Below are 23,875 nucleotides of genomic sequence, written 5' to 3'. Positions count from 1 at the left end.
TCCATTATGGATACAGTTGGGGGATGCAGCCCCTTCAGACAAAAGCAGCAACAACCAAATAAGGAAAATAAGGCCAGGACCCTTCATCAGGACTGGAAGGGAAGGAGGAAGAAGCCAAAATAAGGTGAGAGGTTATAGAGGGAAAAAGGTAATGGGCTGGAGAAGGAGGAATCTGATAGGAGAGGAGAGTGGACCATGGGAGAAAGGGGAGGAGAGGCACAAGGGGGAGGTGATAGGCAACTGTGGAGAAGAGGTAAGAGTTTAAGAGCTCAGAGCATGGAATTGAAGAGCAGTGAAGGAGTCATTGGAAAAATTACTGGAAGTTGGAGAAATTGATGTTTATGCCATTGGGCTGGAGATGACCAAGATGGCATATCCTGTGTCCCACACTCCTGGCTTTACCTATTAACCTTCTAGCTTGTACTCCTTCCCCTTCCCCCACCCCTCCTCCTTTCCAGTCTGATCAAGGATCGTGGTCCAAAACATTGACTGATTGTTCATTTGCATAGATGTTGCACTACCACTGTTGCTGGCAGCTCAGTCTTTACAACCACCACCCTGTATGAAAAACCTGTCTCTTCAAATCTTTCCCCTCTCATCTTAAACATGTGCCCTCTAGTTTTATACTTACTCAAGCTGGAAAAAGACTAACCATCCACTTATCTTTGTCCCTCCTGATTTAGGCAAACTTGCCTTCAAAGGCCAGAGCATCGAGTACAGGTGTTGAGAACTCATACTGCAGCTATAGAAAACATTGTTTAGGTCATATCTGGAGGACTGCATATAGTTCTTGTCATCACACTATAGAATGGACATGGTAGAAAACCCCACAAGTTTACTTCACTCCAGGGAAGAGTCCAAGGGTATCCAAGCTCTACTCATAACCCGAATACACAGGAACCAACAAAATCCTTGTAAATCTTTTCTGTTCCCATGCTAGCTTGACACTAAGATTGGGGGCGTAGTAGACTGCAAAAAAAGGCAATCAAAGCTCACAACGGGATCAGGACCAGCTGGGAGAATGGGCTGAAAAATGGCAGTTGGATAAATGTGAGGTTGCACTTTGGGAAGACTTGCATGGTGAGCAATAGGGCACTGAGGAATGTGGTAGAACAGATGAATCTGGGAATACAGATCCATAATTCCTTGAAAGTGGAATCATAGTCATAGAAAAGTACAGCACAGAAACAGGCCTTTCAGCCCATACTGAAACCAATTAAACAGCCTACTACCATTGACCTGCCTCAGGACCACAGCACTTCATACCCCTATTATCCATGAACCTATCCAAATTTCACTTAAATGTTGAAATCAAGCTTGCATGCACCACTTGTCCAGGCAGCTCATTCCACACCCTTGCAACCCTGAGTGAAGAAATTTCTCCTCATGTTCCCCTTAAAACTCACCTTTCACCCTTAAGCCATGACCTCTGCTTGTAATCCCACCCGACCTCAGTGGAAAAAGCCTGCTTGCATTTACCCTATCTATACTCAATTTTGTACATCGCTATCAAATTTCCTCTCCATCTTCTACGCTCCAAGGAATAAAGTCCTAACCTATTCAACCTTTCCTCATGACTCAGGTCCTCCAGACTTGGCAGTATCCTTATAAATTTTCTCTGTACTCTTTCAACCTCATTTACATCTTTCCTGTAGGTAGGTGGACAAAACTGCACACAATACTCCAAATTAGGCCTCACCAACACCTTATACACCTTCAGCATAACATCCCATCTCCTTTACTCAATACTTTGATTTATTAAGGCTAATGCGTCAAAAGCTTTCTTTACAACCCTTTCTACCTGTGATGTCACTTGCATCAAAGTTCCCAGATCCATTTGTTCTACCACACTCCTCAGTGATCTACTGTTCCCTGTGTAAGACCTACCCAGGTTGGTCCTACCAAAGTGCAACACCTCATATTTGTCCACATTAAATTCCAGATGCCATTTTTCAGCCTCTATTTCCTACTGATCCAAAATCCCCCTAGAAACCATGATAGCCTTCCGCACTGTCTTCTGCAAATTTGATGACTGAGCAAACCAAAATCATCATCCAAATTGTTGATACAGATGACAAACAATATTGGACCCAGCACCAATCCCTGCGGCACACCACTAGTCACAGGCCTCCAATCAGAGAAGCAACCATCTACAACCACTGTCTGGCTTCGTCTGCAAAGCCAACATCTAATCCAATTTACAACCTCATCTTGAATGCCAAGCAACTGAACCTTCTTGACCAACCACCCATGCGGGACCTTGTCAACTGCCTTGCTAAAGTCCATGTGGACAATATCCACTGCCTTGCCATCATCAACTTTCCTGGCAATGTCCTTGAAAAGCTAAGATTGGTTAGACATGACCTACCACACACTAACCCATGATGACTATTCTTAATCAGTCCAAGTCTATATATCCGGTCCCTCAGAATACCTTCCAATAACTTTCCCAGATTTGATGTCAGACTCACCAACCTTTAATTTCCTGGTTTAAGTTTCTTTCTTAAAACAGCAAAACAACATTGGCTATCCACCATTCCTCTGGCACCTCTCCTTTCGCTAAGGATGATTTAAATATCTCTGCTAGGGCCCCAGCAATTTCTGCACTTGCCTCCCATAGGGTCTTAGGGAACACCTTGTTAGGCCCAGGGGATTTATCCACCCTTATTTGCCTCAGGACAGCAAACATCTCCTCTCTGTAATCTGTACAGGATCCATGAAGTTGATGCCACTTTGCCCCATTTCTATAGACTCTGTGTCCATCTCCTGAGTAAATACAGATGCAAAAAAAAAAAACTTTATTTAAGATATCCCCTTCCCTTCTCTAGCTCTGTATCCCTTTTGCCAATCACCTTTCTGGCTCTCAGCTTCACCCCACCCCCTCCAGTCTTCTCCTATCATTTCGCATTTTCCCCTCCTCCTCCTACTTTCAAATTTCTTAATATCTTTCCTTTCAGTTAGTCCTGACGAAGGGTCTCGGCCCGAAACATCGACAGCGTTTCTCTCTATAGATGCTGCCTGGCCTGCTGCGTTCCACCAGCATTTTGTGTGTGTTGCTTAAGATATCCCCTATCTGTTTTGGCTCCATACACTGATAACCATTCTGATCTTCCAGAAGACCGTTTTTGTCCCTCACAATCCTTTTGCTCTTAACATATTGTTTACTCGGACAACTTCATGCCTTCTCTTGGCACTCCTGATTTCTTTCTTAAGTGTTCTTTTGCAATTCTTGTACTCCATAAGCACCCCATTTGTTCCTACCTGCCTATACCAGCTATGTACCTCTTTTTTTTTCTCTCCTAACCTGGGCCTCAATATCTCTTGAAAACCAAGATTTCCTACACTTACAAGATGTTGGTGAGGCCTAATTCGGAGTATCGCGTGCAGTTCTGGTCACCTACCTACAGGAAAAATGTCAGTAAGATTGAAAAAGTGCAGAAAAAATTTACAAAGATTTTGCCAGGACTCGAAGACCTAAGTCATAAGATAGATAGATAGATACTTTATTCATCCCCATGGTTATGAACAACCTTATTCATAAGGTTGAATAGGTTCGGACTTGTTCCCTAGAGCATAGGAAAATGATAGGCAATTTGATAGAAGTATACAAGATTATGAGGGGTATAAATAGGGTAAATGCAAACAAGTTTTTTCCCCACTGAGGTTGTGTCAGACGAGAACTTAGAGGGCAGGTGTTAAGAGTAAAAGGTGAAAAAGGTAAAAGGAGATGAGAGTGTGGAACGAGCTGCCAGCTAAAATGGTGGATTCAGGTTCGATTTCAACATTTATGAGAAATTTGGACAGGTACATGAATGAGTGGGGTATGGACAGCAACGAGCCAATTGCAAATTGATGGTTCAGCACAGACTACATGGGCCAAAGACCCTGTTTCTGTGCTGTAATCCTTCCTACAGTATGACATTGCTGGAATCTGATGCTTTTTAAATACTAGGTTATTTTAGAAGTCACGAAAGAGGCACAAAACTTGTTGCTTCTGGATCATTTTATTTAGCATTAACAGAACAAAGAAAATTGAAAAATGGACAGTCATAGAGGTCTAATAAGTGAAGGGTGAGAGAAGCAAAAGATGGTGCTTGCCACATGGTCAGCACTTTTTATACATATTAAAAAACATTCCATTCAAATTTGCAGACAAGAGTCAACCAATCAGACATCCCCTCTTCAAATAGTGCAGCATCAGAGAAGCTTCCTGACCTTTCCAGAATACACAGAATTGTAATAACTTGGGGACACACTGAATATTTGCATATACATACTGTGACCACTAGGAAACATACTAAGCAATTAGCTATATACAAATAGTTGCATAAAATACCAGCAAGTAATTAAGCTACAAAGAAAACAACAATTAACTAGTCCAATCCAACAATCCCCACCTTTGATTCTAAATCATACATTTAGAATCACTGCATCTGAAAATTCAGAGACAGAACTTGTATCTACTGTACATAAAGTAGTTTCTGATAATTTTATACTTAAGTTACAGAAATATCAAAGCATGGTATTATAGGATTATGTCATGGTTAGGTAGATTAGTAGACAACACTTACACAAGTTCAAGCTATTCTATTAATGATCATCCTTAAGTAAAAAGATGTAAACTATGAGAAAGCATGTTAGCATCCATTGTAAGTTGGGGAAATTGCCAAAAATATAACTTATATTAGAAACAACTTTATAATGTCCAGTAGTTGTTGACTTTCTACAAAGTTTTTTGACTAGATAGTGATTTTCTCACTGTAGCCCAGCAGCATAGGCACTATCAGAGGTTACTAGCGCTTGTTGTCCTTGTTGGGTACCACTTTAGGTCGCTTGCAGTGGCTGACGTGTATCCATTTTAACTGCTGAGTTGTCAATTAACAGCATTCTATCCATTGATCTCCCAATGGTTCCTTATGTAGCTTCTTAATCAGGATCCACTCACCAGGAATCAGGGTGTGTTCTCCTTCTCTTGAATCACTCCAAGCTGCAGAAATCTGGTGAGAAGCAGACTGGACAGCTTGGGTTAATTTCACACAATACTTAACTAAACTGTCTGCCATAGTGTGTAGCTTTTCTGAGACTGATAGCTCCTGGCAGTGACAGTTATCACCTCCAATGGACGTCATTTAGTTTCCTTGTTTGGGGTTGCTCTGATGCTACCATAAATCATAGGAAGAAACTCAGGACATGGTACACCTTCCTCATGATACTTAGTCATTGTTTGATGGTTCCATTCATTCATTTGACTTGTCCTGATCACTCTGGGTAATGTGGACAATAAAAAAAGACCATTAATTCTTCATCAGTCGACATAATTCCTAACAAAGACTCCGGGGCGGGGGGGGGGGGGGGGGGGTGGAGAGGAGAGTGAGTGAGTGAGTGAGTGTGTGTCGCAGTGACTTTCCTTGTTAGAATAGCTTCCACCCAGCTTCAAATCTTGTCCACTAGTACCAGTACTTCTGAGTATCATTCACACTTTGGAAAATAAATGTAGTCCACTGGTAAGTGTAAAAATGGAGCAGATGAGATGGCAGCAATTAACCTTGGTAACTTTCCTGCTGCTCCAGAATGTGTTTTCTGGCATGTCAGGCATCTTTCAAATAGTTGTCAAGCTTGTGTCCTGAACTTTGGATTTCATCATCGTTGGAAGAATCTGCTGATCATCTTTTGCACTTCAATGAACACTACTCCAAGTGCTATTCCATTGTCTTGTTCAGCTGTAAAATGAAATTCCGACTCTTGTACTCAATGCCTTGACATTTGTCTTCTTCACCACTGTGTGACCACTTTCATGGAACAATGTACTTTGAACACTGATCAATCACTCCAGGGCCCTGCCATTTATTGCCTGTGCACTGCTTTGGTTTAACTTCTCCAAGTGTGTCACATCGCAAATGTCAGAGTTGCATTCCATCTGCCATTCCTTTGTGTTGTAAAGGAATGTAGTTAAGTAGTTCTTGATAAATTTATGCTTAATGTATAGTCGATACCATAAGTTTTTCTGCCTCTGTTGATCTAGCTACTGTAGTAATCTCAGACAACTTCCGCCACTGAACTACACACCACCACTCATCGCAGGAGCTGAATCTGGAAACAAAATCCTTCACTTTGACTCTTACCAAACCAATTTTATATCCAGTTAGCTGTTATATCATGGATCCCATGTGATCCACCTTCTAGACCAGCCAACCAGGTTTGTTAGAAGTCTTGCTAAATTCCACATACCTACGAATGCGGAGCTTAGGAGGGATAGTGACTCCTAATAGTGACTCTTTTGCTTGCATCTTCAGAAACAGCTCTATTTCTACCTTTAATATCTTTATTTTTCCCTTTCAGGGTTCTTTTGAAGACCCTAACCTTGAGTTACACGCAGGCTTCAGTTCTTTGCAGGAATGGGACCCGTTCTCGGGGTTCCATGACTGGCCGTTATTCGACATGCCAAGGGGTTGGCCTGAGGAGTCTCGATCGTGTTCAGAAGCTTAAGATCTCAGGGCTCTGGAGTCGGGTGGATCAAGGGTTGCTGTCACAGCAGGAGACTCGTGTGTCATCGCTGTGGGCCAAAGACCCAAGATCTTCCAAATTAACCTTTGCAAGTCCAGATGTAATGTCAACAAAATTAACCCAAAATCTAGTGCTCAACTTGTGGGCCAATCAGCATGAATTTTTTCCTTCTGACTCTCTTATCCCTTGATAGTCAAGCATGTTAATCTCATGTGCTATCAGACTACACAAAGCTTTGAATTTCCATCAAGTTAATCTAGACCTTAAAAGTACTTCAAATGGCATAAGTCTTCAAACAGGGAAAGAGGAGATTGAAATCTGCCCAAATGTATTTTCCTGACTATAACGTAACAATGTCAGTTGAAAAGTGGGTGACATGAGGGGACATGATGGAGCTGTATCATAAAGCCAATCATTATTCAATCTATCATCATGTATGCATACTTAATCTATACCAAGTGCCAAGGGTTTACTATCTATGAAATCAAAATCCAGATTGAATCAAGCTTTGAAATCAGTTTCTGTGATACATCTTAATTTCATCTAAATCAATAAAAATTACATTTGTTAATCAAAAATAAGTGCACAATGCAAAGGAAAACAAAAGAGAGCACGTGACTTAAGATGACTGGAACTGACAGACAAACTTTCTGTTATCTTCCATCCTGGAGGATGTGAGTTAGCAGGGAAGCCAAAGTGTGTGTTTTGAATATATTTTCCAAAGGACAGGACGCAGGCTTTCGGGAAATGTAGGACCATGACCGCTGAAATATTGTTCACTGATCATGAAATATCAATGTTAAGAGAGCTGGAGAGGGGAGGGGGATAGACAAAGCATGTGCTTATTAAAATAGAGGGCTATGGATAACCCAAGGTAATTTCTAAAGTAAGTACATGTTCATCACAGCATCATGGGCCAAAAGGCCTCCATTGTACTGTAGGTTTCTATGTTTCTATATCTAAAGCAGTTGTAATATCTAAACACAAGATAGTCTGCAGATGCTGGAAATCAAGAGCAACAGACACAAGATGCAGGAGGAACTCTGCAAGTCAGGCAGCATCTGTGGAGAAGAAAGCAATATCTAGCATCTAATGTCTATCCTCATTGTAATATCTGGTAAGGATTTTGAGGAGCTGAAGTTGATTAGAGCAGGAATAATAGAGCCATAATATGGAAGGAATGAAATCTTACAATTAAAGTGAACCCTATTGTGTGTTTGCTACATTAGAACCAGAGAATTCTCCAAGACATTCTACCCACATTTCTGAGTAATTTTATTTCCTGCATTAGATTTCAATTGGGAAAACTGCACTGATTGCATTTCTGAGATGATATTGACTGATCCTTTCTATCTTACAGATATTTCGATACTATGCACAACCTTAAAAGGAAAACCCATACAATCCACAGAATTTGGGCAATTGGTATTTCTGAAACACTTGGAGAAGAAAGAACTCAACTGCTTAATCTTACACTGTTGTGTACATAATAGGTTCTTGAAATAGCAAAACAATCAGGAAATCTACCTACATTAATGTATTATAATGTCAAGATAAAACCTCACTTTCATAGCTTTAACAAATTCACAGTTCTCAGAGACACAACAAAATCAAGCCTTTTCCACCATTCCATTAGATTATAGCTGATTTATACATCTCACCTGTCTTTGATCCATTAATCAAATAAGAACATTATCCATTAAAAAATCAATCCAGAACCACAGTCACTCAGAGACAATACCATATTTTTACAATTTATGATTCTGATTAATGAATATGTCAAAAAAATCCCCGCTCTATCGAATTGGAAAATCTCAAATGCTTTTTTAAAAATTAACTACGTTGATTAGCAAAGCAGTTGCACCACGACTGCTGTCCTTCAAACATTTATTTCCTGCACTATTCTCACATAGTGGCTGTACTCAACAAGATACATGGCTGTTACTCATCTATTCTATTCTGACTGTATCTTCCGAAGCCGAGAGGAAAAGGCAGCATGTACATGGGAAAGCCATCATCTCCAAATTGTACACCATTCTGATACGAAAGCATAGTATCATTTTCCCTTCTTGGTCATAGGTCAGGATCCTAGAATATCCTACTGAGCAGCACTCTGGGAGTACTTCCACCATAAGGATTTCAGCAGTTCATAGACCACTGGGAATGGACATTAAATGCCAGAATTCCTTAGGCACCAAAAAAATGAATAAAAGTTAAAATTTAATTACACCATACACACTTCTAACATATTTTAAAAAAATGTCTATAAGGGTATAGCTCACATCAATTCATTAACTAAAGAGTCCAACACCACACCCTGAACAGGATCATTTGAACAGCAAATTCCACTTCAACATTTAACCATGTTTGTGCAGATGTTGGTTCAGTTGCACAGTGAAAGCAGTAAGCACCGAGAGGAAAACCATAACTTCACGGTCATAATATCAATGAACTAAATCCTGTTACCATTTCCTATGATCCACATTTTCTATACAACTTCATGAATTTCATCACTTCCAGCTTTGTTAATTTTCAAAATCAGTACTGAAGAATTTACTAGAAATCTGACAATGAGTAACTACTTAGAGTCCTAAAACCCAGAATCAGAATATTTATCCATTGGCTTCATAAGGCTTGAATTTCATGTTTTTGTTGTTCACATTTACTTCACAATACATGCAGAGTGTGATTTCCTATATAATAAGTTGTGAAGAACTTATGCAGTTCATGCAGTCGTTCATGATGTTTTACCCAACCCATCATCCTCCACAACCTCAGTCATCTCCAATGGGATCCCATCACCAAGGACATCATCTTCTCCCTACTTTCCAGAGGGATCACTCTGCGACTCCCTTTTTCCACTCATCTTTCCCTAATGACCACCCTGCAGACTCTTATCCCTGCAACTGGCCTAGGTACTGCACCTATCCCTGCACTGCCTCCTTCACCACTATTCAGGACCCCAGTCATTCCAAGTGAGGCAGAAGTTCAAATACGAATCCATCAATGTCATTTATTGTATCCCAAACTCACAGTGCAGCAGTCCCTATAATCAGTGTGACCCAATGCAAATTGGGGGGGGGGGGGAGATGGGAAGAGAAAAAAAAGAAAAAAAAATCACTTCATCGAGTGCCTTCACTTTGCCTGCCATAATCTCCAGGATCTACCAGCTGCCAGCCATTTAAATCCCACTTCATATTTCCTACACGAACACAGCCACCTCCAGTAGTCCTAATGAAGCCTGATGCTGACTGGAAGAGGAACATCTCATTTTTCATCTTCAATTTCAAACTGACATTATGAACATTGAGTCCTCTAACTTCCTGCAACCACTATCGCTATTTCCCTTATTGCCCCATGACCTTGTACCCCTTCCTTTTCTTTTACCCCACCCTAATCACTTGCCCATTACCTTCCTCCTCTGGTTTCCAATCTCCTTCCTTTATTCCAAACTCAAATGTCTACTCTTATCAGATTCCTTGTTCTTCAGCCCCTTTATCTTCTCTACCTAAACCCTCCCAGTTTCCCCACATTATTCCCTTCACCCTCACCCTACCCTCCTGCCTTCCCCCTCTCAACTGAATTAATACCCCCTCCTGCTCCTTTCCATGCCCAATTACCTTTCCTTTCAGTTCGGATGAAGGATCTCAGCCTGAAACGTTGATTGTTGATGTTGGCTGACCAGCCGAGCTCCTCCAGCATTTTGTGTGCAATGATCAAATTATCTCAAAACTTCAATTTTGAACAAATGTCAAATCACCTCCAGTTTTAGGTCTTAGCCCAAAAATATTTCTACTATTATAATTTGCTCAGTACTCTTTCCACCTGAACAATCTTCCTTAAACAGGCTGTGCTTCACAATTCCTGATCACGTGCATAGATTTACAGACAGACAGACATACTCTATTGATCCCGAGGGAAATTGGCTGCCTTTCCATGCTTTAGATGCCCAATACAAAATATAGGGTTCCATTTATTTTGTCAAATATTTTAAGAGCTTAGTATCTGAATCGCAAATCATTTTATAGATAGATAGATAGATAGATAGATACTTTATTCATCCCCATGGGGAAATTCAACTTTTTTCCAATGTCCCATACACTTGTTGTAGCAAAACTAATTACATACAATACTTAACTCAGTAAAAAATATGATATGCATCTAAATCACTATCTCAAAAAGCATTAATAATAGCTTTTAAAAAGTTCTTAAGTCCTGGCGGTAGAATTGTAAAGCCTAATGGCATTGGGGAGTATTGACCTCTTCATCCTGTCTGAGGAGCATTGCATCGATAGTAACCTGTCGCTGAAACTGCTTCTCTGTCTCTGGATGGTGCTATGTAGAGGATGTTCAGAGTTATCCATAATTGACCGTAGCCTACTCAGCACCCTTCGCTCAGCTACCGATGTTAAACTCTCCAGTACTTTGCCCACGACAGAGCCCGCCTTCCTTACCAGCTTATTAAGACGTGAGGCGTCCCTCTTCTTAATGCTTCCTCCCCAACACGCCACCACAAAGAAGAGGGCGCTCTCCACAACTGACCTATAGAACATCTTCAGCATCTCACTACAGACATTGAATGACGCCAACCTTCTAAGGAAGTACAGTCGACTCTGTGCCTTCCTGCACAAGGCATCTGTGTTGGCAGTCCAGTTTGTAAATGTAATGCATAATCTAGTTTTTCTCTTCCAGCACCTTGTTTGCTGCTCTAGAGCGGTACAGATGAAGCACAAAAGACTGCTTTTTCTTTTTTTAATTGTGTTTTCAAGTAATTACAGAATAAAAGTATATGAAAAAAAATGTATATTACCCGTCCCCCCTCCCCCCTAACATCCCTATAGAAAAAAAGAAGAAAGAAAGAAAAAAAAAGAATGCCTGGATATTGGAAGATCCCCACATGCTCCATGGAGTTCGTAATAACTTTAGTATATATATTTATTTCTTTCCCCAAATAACCAATTATTTCATCTTCGGAGCACCTATATATTTAATCCTATCTTTTGTAAATAAGGGTGCCAAATTTTCAAAAATGTTTCATATTTATCTCTTAAATTATAAGTAATTTTTTCAAGTGGAATACAGCCATAAATTGCTTTCTTCCAACGATCTATACTTAAATATGTATCCGATTTCCAAGTAACTGCAATAGCCTTTTTGGCTACTGCCAATGCAATTTTTATAAATTCTTTCTGATATTTATTCAATTTGGGTATCGGTTTTATCCCTTCAATATCACCTAGTCTGATAACTTAGCAGCTCTATCAATGCTACCACACTTCCTTTAATGAGGCAACATCCTCATTAGGGGGAATCAGAGGTGCAGAGTTATGAAACTTCAAATACAAGTGTCATCAGAAAGAAGCATAACAGTGCCTCTACTTTCTTAGGAGCTTGCATAGTTAGCAAGTCATCAAACTTTGACAAACTTCTATAGATGCATATAGTGGAGAGTATTCTAACATCATGGCCTGGTATGGAAACACTAATACCCAAAAACGGAAAAGACTACAGGAAGTGGTGAATAGAGCCCAGTCTAAAACAGGCAAAACCCTTCCCGACATTGAGCATATTTACATAAAGTTCTGCACAATAAAAAGGAGCATTCATTATCAAAAAACCATTACCATGCAGGGCATGCCCTCATTTCACTGTTACCATCAGGCAGGAGGTACAGAAGCCCTAAATTCCACACTCCCAGGTTCAAGTTTCCAAAACTATCAGGTTCTTGAACCGGCATGGATAACTCAGAATTGATTCTATGACCTACAGAATTACTTTCAAGGACTCTTAACAACTCAATGTTCTCGGTATTATTTTTATTTGAACAGTTTGTCTTCTTTTGCACATCAGTAGTCAATTTTTCCTGTAAAAAGTTGCCTTCCATACTTCTATGCTAACTTATGTTTCATAACGCCAAAAAGTTAAAAACTAATTGTAGGGAAAACAAAGGAGCTGGGAATAAAAGTCTTTGTTTTTTTTCAAACTTCAAGCAAAGTGTACACATATCACGTGGTAGTGTTGTGGCATTTACAATTTACTTATTTTTATGTACAACTCAATGAATTAAGCAAGAATGCTTAGCCAAACAATATTTACAATATTACTCAAATATGACTGAAATATTAAATACACTACAGTCCTCCCTGCTTCGCTATAAACTCAAACTCAATATAGAACACATCTCAAATATATACACAGTATACTCTATAATACAGCTACTATACAAACATCCACAGCATAGGAAATCTTTTAAGTTGTCCTAGTCAGGCCTGAAGAATTACCGGTAATCACTGTGTAGGCTTTCAAGGGGGTCACTCTGCTTGGCAGGTGAGTCTTGTGTCTGTGAAACAATCTCAGGTGCTGGGGCACCATGGTGATTGGAGGATTCGACTCTGAGAGTACAGGAAGTGTTTCTGGCAGCTCCAGACACCTTTCTTCTCTTTTTTCTCAGCTTTTCTCTCTGTATTTACTTCAAACATTGCTTCTCTCCGAGTCCCAGCTTCTTTCTTATTCCCACTCTTTTTCTTTCTCGAATGTGTATCTTGATCCTGGGAAGGTGCATTTAGTTCACTGAAGTATTCCTCCTCTTGCTCCCTTTACAATCTGATCTCATCTCTTGGTTTGCTCATCTACAACATTCGCTGATAAATCCCCCACTTTTGTATCTCCATTAACTCCTTTCTTTTTGGCCTTCCATTCATCCAGATGGGCTTTGGTCTTTGAAGCTACTTCCATTTGCCATGGAGATGAGAACTGAATATTACACGAACACTGGTGATCGTGCGCATCTCACCTTATGATAAAAGGAAGAGAAAAATCTGCAGATGCTGAAAATGCGAGCAACACACACAAAATGCTGGAGGAACTCAGCAGGCCAGGCAGCATCTAGGAAAAGAGCACAGTCGACGTTTTGGGCCGAAACCCTTTGGCAGGACTGGAGAAAAAATGCTGAGGAGTAGATTAAAAAGGTGGGGGGGGGGGGGGGGGGGAGAGAGGGAGAGAGAAACCAAAGGTGATAAGTAAAACCTGGAAGGGGAAAGAATGAAGTAAAGAGTTGGGAAGTTGATTGGTGAAAGAGGCAGAAGGCCATGGAAGAAAGAGGGGAGGAGCACCAGATGAAAGTGATGGGTGGGTAATGAGAGAAGGTAAGAGAAGGAAAAGGGGATGGGAAATGGTGAAGGAGGGATGTGTGGGGGGACATTACCAGAAGTTTGAGAAATCGATGTTCATGCCATCAGGTTGGAGGCTACCGAAACAGAATATAAGGTGTTGCTCCTACAACCTAAGTGTGGCCTCATCACAACAGTGGAAGAAGCCATGGATGGACATATTGGAATGGGAATGAAAAGTGGAATTAAAATGAGTGGCCGCTGGGAGATAATTGTCTCCTGTACAATCAGTGAGACCTGACATAGATTGAGAGACTACTTCTCCAAGCACCTATGCTCTGTCCTCCAGAAAAAGTGGGATTTCCATCCCCTTTTCCCTCTCACCTTATCCTCTTGCCTGCCCATCGCCTCCGTCTGATGCTCCTCCCCCTTTTTGTTTCTTCTATGACCTTCTGTCTCTTTCACCAATCAATTTCCCAAGTCTTTTCTTCGTCCTTCCCCCTTCCGGGTTTCACCTATCACTTTCTGTTTTTCTCTGCCCTCCCCCAACCTTTTAAATCTTCTCTTCAGCTTTTTTTCTCCAGTCCTGCGGATGGATTTCAGCCTGAAACTTCAACTGTACTCTTCCTCGATGTTGCCTGGCCTGCTGAGTTCCTCCAGCAATTTGTGTGTTGTTATGATAGAAGGAAGCTTATTTGAATGGTTCCCTGATACAGTAATTTGGACTCTTGACTTCATAATCTACCTTGTTAGAGCCTTGCACCCATTGTCTGCCAGCAGGGCATTAGGAAATACTCTGCATTTGTTTTACCTTGTATGATCTTAATGGACTATAGTAATAAAATGATCTTTACAGACACCATGAAAAACATTTTTCCCCACTGTAACCAAGTACATATGACAATAATAAACCAGTTTAACAAAGACCATTCAGCAGTGGTCACTGCCTGGAAATATGCCTTCAATCACATCCTGGGTCTGAGATTATTGATCATAAACAAGAACCATCTTCTTTTATGTAAAGTACAACTCCTGCTGCTAGAACTCTTCCCCTTGAAATCCACTGACCTTGGTTTTACTAGAACTGCTTAGAAGTTGCCCTGATATCACTTGTCTTGTTTGGATGAAGATTCTAATAAAGTTTGGGATGATCCTACTGGAAACCATACTGGGTATCAGTGTGTATGTAAATAAATACCACACGACAACACATTCTATCACTTTACTGATGATTGACAGTAGGCTGATGAGAAGGTAATCAAGCCAAATTCATTTACTTCTTTTATTTGTCAACTTTTGTAACTGTACTTGAACAATTTTGCTACAGGCACAACTAGTTCTGAGTCACAGGTCCACAACTGGGATATTGTCTATAATGATAGCTTTTGCTGTATGCAAACATGAGGAAATCTGCAGATGCTGGAAATTCAAGCAACACACACAAAATGCTGGTGGAACGCAGCGGGCCAGGCAGCATCTATAGGAAGAAGAACAGTCGACGTTTCGGGCCGGGACCCTTCGCCAGGGCTAAATGAAAGAAAAGATAGTAAGAGATTTTAAAGTGGGGGGAGGGGGAGATCTGAAATGATAGGAGAAAACAGGAGGGGGAGGGATGAAGCTATGAGCTCATCAGTTGATTGGCAAAAGGGATACAGAGCTAGAGAAGGAAGAGGATCATGGGACAGGAGGCCGAGGGAGAAAGAAAGGGGAGGGGAGCACCAGAGGAAGATGGAGAGTAGGCAAGGAGTGATTTTAAGAGGGACAGAGAGAGGAAAAAAGGGAAGGGAAAGAACAATAGATAAGGAATGGGGTAAGACAGGGAGGAGGGGCATTAATAGAAGTTAGAGAAATCAATGTTCATGCTATCAGGTTGGAGGCTATCCAGACTGAATATAAGGTGTTGTTTCTCCAGCCTGAGAGCAGATGCTTCATCTTGACAGTAGAGGAGGCCATGGATAGACATATCAGAATGGGAATGGGACATGGAATTAAAATGTGTGGCCACTGGGAGATCCTGCTTTTTCTGGCAGACAGAATGTAGGTGTTCAGTGAAACAGTCTCCCAGTCAGCGTCGGGTCTCACCAATATATAAAAGGCCGCACTGAGAGCACCGGACGCAGTATATCACACCAGCTGACTCAAAGGTGAAGTGTCGCCTCACCTGGAAGGATTGTCTGGGCCCCTGAATGGTGGTGAGGAAGGAAGTGTAAGGGCAGGTGTAGCACTTGTTCCGCTTACAAGGATAAGTGCCGGGAGGGAGATTGGTTGGAAGGGATGAGGGGGACGAATGGATAAGGGAGTCGCGTAGGGAGCGATCCCTGTGGAAAGCAGAAAGAGGGGTGGGAAGGGAAAGATGTGGGTGGTGGGATCACATTGGAGGTGGCAGAAGTTACGGAGAATTATATGTTGGACCCCGGAGGCTGGTAGGTGAGGACAAGGGGAACCCTTGTGGAGTGGCAGGAGGATGGGGTGAGAGAAGTGCGGGAAATGGGAGAGATGCATTTGAGAGCAGAGTTGATGGTGGAAGGGAAGGAAAGCCCCTTTGTTTAAAAAAGGAAGACATCTCCTTTATCCTGGAAAAAAAAGTTTCATCCTGAGAGCAGATGCAGCGGAGACAGAGGAATTGCAAGAAGGGGATAGTATTTTTGCAAGAGACAGGGTGGGAAGAGGAATAGTCCAGGTAGCTGTGAGAGTCCGTAGGCTTATAATAGACATCAGTAGATAAGCTGTCTCCAGAGATAGAGACAGAAAGATCAAGAAAGGGGAGGGAGGTGTCAGAAAAGGACCAGGTAAATTTGACCAGGCAATTCCTCCGTCTCCGCCGCATCTGCTCTCAGGATGAGACTTTATATTCCAGGACTAAGGAGATGTCTTCCTTTTTAAAAGAAAGGGGCTTCCCTTCTTCCACCATGAACTCTGCTCTCAAACGTATCTCTCCAATTTCACGCACATCTGCTCTCACCCCATCCTCCCGCCACCCCACTAGGGATAGGGTTCTCCTTGTCCTCACCTACCAGCCTCCAGGTCCAACATATAAATTCTAACTTCTGCCACCTCCAACGGGATCCCACCACCAAGCATATCTTTCCTTCCCTCCCTCTTTCTGTGGGAATCGCTCCCTACGCGACTCCCTTATCCATTCGTCCCTCCCATTCCTTCCCACTGATCTCCCTCCCGGCACTGATCCTTGTAAGCGGAACAAATGCTACACCTGCCTTTACACCCTCCCTCACCACCATTCAGGGCTCCAGACAGTCCTTCCAGGTGAGGCGACACTTCACCTGTGAGTTGGCTGGTGTGATATACTGCGTCCGGTGCTCCCAGTGCGGCCTTCTATTTATTGGTGAGACCTGACGCAGACTGGGAAACCGTTTGCTGAACACCTACGCTCTGTCCACCAGAGAAAGCAGGATCTCCCAGTGGCCATACATTTTAATTACATGCCCATTCTGATATGTCAATCCATGGCGTCCTTTACTGTCAAGATGAAGCCACACTCAGGTTGGAGGAACAACCAACACCTTATATTCCGTTTGGGTTGCCTCCAACCTGATGGCATGGACATTGATTTCTCCTAACTTCTGTTAATGCCCCTCCTCTCCTTCTTACCCCAGCCCTTATTTATTATTCTTTCCCTTCCCCTTTTTTTTTCCTATCTCTGTCCCTTTCACAATCACTCCTTGCCTGCTTTCCATCTCCCTCTGGTTCTCCCCTCCCCCTTTCTTTCTCCCTCGGCCTCCCGTCCCATTATCCTCTCCCTTCTCCAGCTCTGTATCCCTTTGGCAATCAACTTTCTAGCTCTTAGCTTCATCCCTCCTCGTCCAGTCTTCTATCATTTCGGATCTCCCCCTCTCCAATCTCTTACTATCTCTTCTTTCAGTTAGTCCTGACGAAGGGTCTCGGCCTGAAACGTCGACTATACTTCTTCCTACAGATGCTGCCTGGCCTGCTGCGTTCCACTAGCATTTTGTGTGTGTTGCTTTGCTGTATGCAGCGCTTTCTTGATTTCACGTAGAGTGGCTTAAGACTGTTTTCTCGAATGGTGGGGACCTCAGCAATAAGACCAGATAGATCCGCAGATCTGCACTTCGTGAAAAAAGGTTATAAACGTCCTTTTTTCTGGCTATCATGAGCTCTATCCTTGCACTGTGATGTGTAGGGATGTTTTTTGGACCTACTTTCAAGATGTTTAACTGTCCAACGCACTTCATGACCAAATGTGGTAGAAATGCAAAGCTTTCATACGATCAGTTGGTTGTAACAACTATTAACTCTGCCCACTACTTGTTGTTTGTCATTTAGTACACAAGTAGCTTTACTTGGCTGGCATTTCATCTGTTTAACAATACCTGATGCTGCTCTCAAGTCCTTTGGCAATCTAAAATAAAACAATATGCTGGAAATACTTAGCATACTGGGCTTCTCAATCTCTCTGCAGATTAACAAGCTTCTTTTGCCTCCTTCCACGTTCTCTCTCTCTCTTCACAGAGACTCAAACCCCAGACAAGTATGCTCAGTGCAGAGAACATTATTCCCTTTTCCAATCTTCAGATGGGAAAATCTATTAAAAAGGCAAGACTCAGTCAGGGAACTCCAGCACTACCTGTCTTGTTCTTCATACTTCAGGGCTGGAACTCATTAGTCATAGGAAGGTTTCCTCTTTGTCTACATACACTCAACGTGGGATCAACACTTCCTGAAAGTACACAAGACATGTATCTTTCAGGTTGAACATTACAATGTCAGCTGTTTCTTAAGGTCCAAAATAATCGCCTCAGCTCCAGTCATCCAATTATAAATGTGTCACAACACCACTATTTATTACAGAGCAACATGTTCAAAGTGAGTAGATATTAGCAGAAATCCCCATAGACATTTTTAGCAAAATATCAAATATAAGCAATCTGTAATAAACATAAGAAAATTAAAAAGAGACCAGGCAGCATTGATTGATACAAATACATGTATGTCGTCATATACAACACTGGGAATCATATTCTCATGGGCAATCACAGTAGACACAAAAAAACACAATAGAACTAATGAAAGACCACACCCAACAGGATGGACAAACTTACATGCAAACTGTGCAAATACAAAAGAGAAAAAGACAATAAATATCGAGAACATGAGATGAAGAGTCCTTGAAAGTGAGTCCAATTTAGTGATAGGTGAGTGAAGTTATCCGCTCTGGTTCAAAAGCCTGATTATTGAGGGATAATAATTGTTCCTGAACTTGCCGAAGTAGGTCCCAAAACTCCTATACCCTCTTCCCAATGGCAACAATGGGAAGAGCACATGGCCTGGATGGTGGGTGTCCTTAATGATGGATACTGCTTTCCTGTGATAGCACTCCATGTAGACGCGCTCAATTGTGAGGAGGCTTTTCCCAGGATTGACTGGGCTGTAACTGCTACTTTTTATAGGAAATACCTTACAAGGGCATTGGTGTTAACATACCAGGCTGTGGTGCAACCAGTCAGTAACCTCTCCAGCACACATCTATAGAAGTTAGTTGAAGTTTTAGATGTCATGCTGAATCTTGTCAAACTTTTAAGAAAGTAGATGCGCTGCTGTACTTCCTTTGGCACTTACACGCTGGGCCCAGAAGTAATCTGAAATGATAACACCAAGGAATTTTAAGTTGCTGACCCTCCCACCTCTGATCTCTGATGAAGACTTGTTCATACATTTCTGGTTTCTTCCTCCTGAAGTCAACAATCATCGTCTTGTCTTCACTGACATCGAGTGAGAGGTTGTTGTACCACTCAGCAAAATTTTCAATCACCCTCTTATATGCTGATTCATCACCACCCTCGATTCAGCCAACTGGAGGAGACCCAGGCAAAATTAAATATGGCATTGGAGCTGTGCTTAGCCTCAAAGTCATAAGTATAAGTGAGTAGAGCAGGGGTCTAAGCACACAGCTTTGTGGTTCACAAAGACTGTGGAGATGTTGTTGCCAATTCAAACTGACTGGGGTTTGTAAGAGAGGAAATTGAGGATCCAGTTGCACAACAAGGTACTGAGGCCTAGGGCTTGAAGTTTATTGATTAGCTTTGAAGGGATGATAAAATTGAATGCCAAGCTGTAGTCAATAAAGAGCACCCTGATGACTGCATCTTCACAATCCAGATCTTCCAGGATTGAGTGAAGAGCCAATAAAATGGCACCTGCTGTGGACGAGTTGTGATGGTAGGCAAATTGGAGAGTATCTAGTAATTTCCAGGCAGGAGTTGATACATTCCAATACTAACCTTTCAAACCACTTCATTAATGTGGATACAAATGCTATTGTACGATAGTCATTGAGGCTGGGTACCAAGTTCCTCTTTGGCACCAGTATAAATAAAGCCCACTTGAAGCAGGTGGGTACCTCAAGACAACTAAAGTAAGAGATTAAAGATATTGATGAACACTCTAGCCAATTGATCAGCACAGGTCTTTAGAAGACAGCTAAGTGATCAGATTTCCCAAAATGATGTCCAAGCATGGAACAGTCGGCATTCCTAATTGTAGTACAACAGTGGTCGAATGTGTTGGGACCCCTGATGCTGCAGATGATATGTTAATAATAATCAGAGATTTCTTCACACAAGGCTGACTGAAGTCCCTGACTATAATTTGAAAAGCATTGGAGAACAGCGTTTCTTGTTTCCTAATCACTGCATTCAAAATATTGATTGTTTGTTAAACATCTGCTTTTGGCGGGATGTAAACTGTGGTCAGAATCACAGAAGAAAACTCTCTTGGTAAGTAGAAGGGCTGGTATCATCAGATGTTCCCGATCAGGGGAACAAGAGAGCAACAGGATTGCTGCATCCAAGCATCACCAAGAGATTATCATGAATCATAGACCCCCACCTTTTGCCTTTTCAGAATCTGTAGTCTGGTCCATCCTGTGTATCAAGTAGCCCTCGGGTTTTACTGATGTATCTGGAGTGAGCCATGTTTCTGTGTAACACAAAAGACTGCAATTCCACTTTTCCTGTCGATATAGTAATCTTACCCATAGGTCCTCAATTTTGTTTTCTAGCAACTGTACTTCTGCTAACAAGATGGTGTAGAAAGTTTCCTTCCTCAGCCTTTTAGCCCGGCATGGAGTCCTCTCCTCCTCCGGCATGGCGATGTACCTTCATCCACTTAAAGGTGCCATACCTGCATCCCTGAGAGTTAAGTCCACCAAGTTCTTCAGAGGATCACAAGACCACAAGACACAGGAGTAGAATTAGGCCATTCAGCCCATTGAGTCTGCTCTGCCATTCCACCATGGCTGATCCCGGATCCCACTCAACCCCATATATCTGCCTTCTCACCATATCCTTTGATGCCCTGACCAATCAGGAAACAATCAACTTCCACCTTAAATATACGCACAGACTTGGCCTCCACCGTAGTCTGTAGCACAGCATTCCACAGATTTACAACTCTCTGGCTTAAAAATTTCCTCTTTATCCCTGTTCTAAAGGGTAACATGCACCCCCCCCCCCCCCCAATTTCAGACTGTGTCCTCTAGTTCCGGATAGCCACATCACAGGAAACATCCCCTCCAAATCCACCCTATCTAGTCCTTTCAACATTTGGTAGGTTTCAATGAGATTCCTCCACATTCTTCTAAATTCCACTGAGTACAGGCTCAAAGCTGCCAAATGCTCCTCATATTTTAACCCCTTCATCCTGGAATCATCCTCGTGAAACTCCTCTGGACTCACTCCAATGAAAGCGCATCCTTTCTGAGATATGGGGGCCAAAACAGCTGACAATACTCCGTGCGGCCTGACCAATATCTTATAGTTTCAGCATTATCTCCTTGCTTTTATACTCTATTCTCCTTGAAACACATGCCAACATTGCTTTGTCTTCTTTACCACAGATTCAACCTGTAAATTAACCTTCTGGGAGTCTTGCACGAGGACTCCCAAGTCCCTCTGCACCTCTTATGTTTGAACATTCTCCCCATTTAGATAATAATTCCTTTTATCAATAGATAATTGTTCCTTTTATCAAAATGCATCATCATACATTTCCCCAATCGTGAAGTCGCTGGTTCATTAAGACCACCCAAAAGTACATTAATGGAACTACAATTCTCATTCTATTAACTCAGTTTTTCATAAACTTATATCTTATCAGAAGGAAACTTAAAGCAAGTCATATACAATACTAGTCAAAAAAGTGCCATGAACCCTCATCTTTTGATTTCACATGTTAAACAGCTGTGCAACCTCATGCACCGTTTCAAATATAGAATATAAATCCAGTTTCCTATTGATTTGTATTCACCTTAAATTGCAAAACACAACCATTGGTTTATTTGCCAATGAATCAATTAAAAAGCTTTTTTTCCCATTTAAAAAAAGCTTTTCCCAAATCTTCAAAATAACAGAATTGAAATGAAGCAAATAGGAATGGCTAAAAGTGTCAATTTTTATGTTCTTGTCTCAAAAAATGACAACTTTAACTTACAAACTTCTTATAGAAGACAATAACAGATAATAATGATTCATATCACAATGCTAATTGTTCTACAACATAGTGTTACCAATACATTTAATATTGCTACTCAAGTGTCATGGCCTAAAGTGACATGAGCCAGTAAGCTGCTTGTAATTGTTTATGATGACAGGTCAACCAATCCAATACCTTGTTTTTCTCTGTACTTGCCTCATGTTATTTCCAGCAGGCTGTGTTTCTTTTTACTTTAGGTTTCCAACATTAGTAAAGCTTTGATTTATTTCAGATCACTGTCTACACTACTACAAAGAAAATCCAAGGGATGAGTTAGCAGATATTCAAAGATCACACACGTCGTTATGCATGTGCTTTCTATCTTGTCTATGCTTGGATTAAAAACGCAAGGCAAAAAACACAAAAACTACTGTCACAACAAAGAAAACAACCAATTCCCCTGTATGTTCAGGATCTATATTGTCAAACACTGACCGACATTTGGAAGGCCAGAATTTATAATAACTCTACCATTTTTCAAGGTTCAAGTGACTACACTGTGATGTCCAAGGTGGCTTAGCTATGCGGTCAGAACATAGAAAAATACAGCAGAGGAACAGGTCCATCGGCCCACAATGTTGTGCCAAGCCAATGACAAGAGTATTCAAATGGGCAACTAAACTAATCCCTCTGCTTATACAATATCCACATTCTTCCATTTTCCTCACATTCATGTGCCTACCTAAACCTCACTTAAAAGTCTTTACTTTATCTGTTTCTACATCCAACCCAGGTGTATGTTCTACAGGCCTCGGTTTCTCAGAAATAGAAAACTTAAACCTTTATTCTTGCATTTATCTTCTCATCTTACACAACAATTTTTAGCAGCCTTCTTTGAAGACCAGTCACATTTATTTCATGACATATGGACAACCATCAACAAATGGGGCAAGGTGGACATATCGTCAAATCACGCTTCCCCTCACCAATGTCAAAGCCAAGAGTATTCAGTTCAACTAAAATGAGGTGAAATGTTATCACAATGGCAACAATAAAGACTACATCTGTTCTAATTATAATTGATATATTAAATTTACAGCTTGATTTTAAACTGAAAATGGGAACTAACTACAAATCTAAATGTTCTTGCTTTACAAAGGGACCAACACAAGCAAAAAATGGGAAGGAGCATGGTTATTAATTAGCAAGTACTGTATCTATATCAAACTGACCTAATAGCACTAACGGTGCTTACGTCGATGCTCGGAGCTCAGGTTTCCCTGCAGTGCCTCAACTCAGATCTCAGCAGTCGAAGAAAAGGAAAGTTGCTGTACCCTAAATCATCTCACCACCGCTCACTCTGCAAATCGCGACTTACTGGATACTGTTGTCAGTAGAGGCCAAGGCTGCGGCCTAACCGGCTATGTTTCGGCGATTCCTATATAAAAAAAAGTTACCGAATTTTAAAAAAAAGCTACACCAATACAACCCGTCCCTACCGAATCACAAGCCCGCCGCACCCTACTACCCTCAACCCGCTTGCATCCGGGACGTGGTTAAAAAACAACCGCTCACCTGAATTCGTGACCCTCTGTACCGGTCCCTCGGAATCGGAGTCACGATTCACGGGAAGAACCGGGGCTTAGTAGGCTGTGTGCCCGCAATATTCTTTCTGCACTCACACGGAACTCCCTTACTGCTCTTCTAACTACTTGTCCAGTTACTACAGCCGTCGACCTCCCGGAATCTACCTCGGCCGTTGTTCCTCCCGCACTTAAGGCCGTGAGACAGCCAGTATCCCAGGATGCTGCGCG

At 41.6% G+C, this 23,875-nt stretch overlaps 1 protein-coding gene across 5 annotated transcripts in view; it reads right to left on the bottom strand.

Annotated features, from left to right (window-relative positions):
- The window catches only part of LOC140724994 (F-box only protein 34-like), a 74,140-nt gene extending 50,268 nt beyond the window's left edge, over window positions 1–23,872 (bottom strand). For 4 of the 5 annotated variants that reach the window (XR_012098232.1, XM_073039897.1, XM_073039895.1 and 1 more), the window contains exons 1-2: window positions 23,637–23,872; window positions 23,294–23,499 (exon numbers count right to left, since the gene is read on the bottom strand). The gene's annotated coding sequence lies outside the window, so the exon portion shown is untranslated. The remainder of the gene's footprint in view (window positions 1–23,293; window positions 23,500–23,636) is intronic. The other variant, XM_073039896.1, reaches the window with a different exon arrangement.
- Window positions 23,873–23,875: the final 3 nt, after the last annotated feature.

Source organism: Hemitrygon akajei, chromosome 3, assembly GCF_048418815.1.
Source record: "Hemitrygon akajei chromosome 3, sHemAka1.3, whole genome shotgun sequence".
NCBI lineage: Eukaryota > Metazoa > Chordata > Chondrichthyes > Myliobatiformes > Dasyatidae > Hemitrygon > Hemitrygon akajei.
Note: the sequence above shows the minus strand (reverse complement) of the source record. Positions and strands in the feature narration are given on the sequence as shown.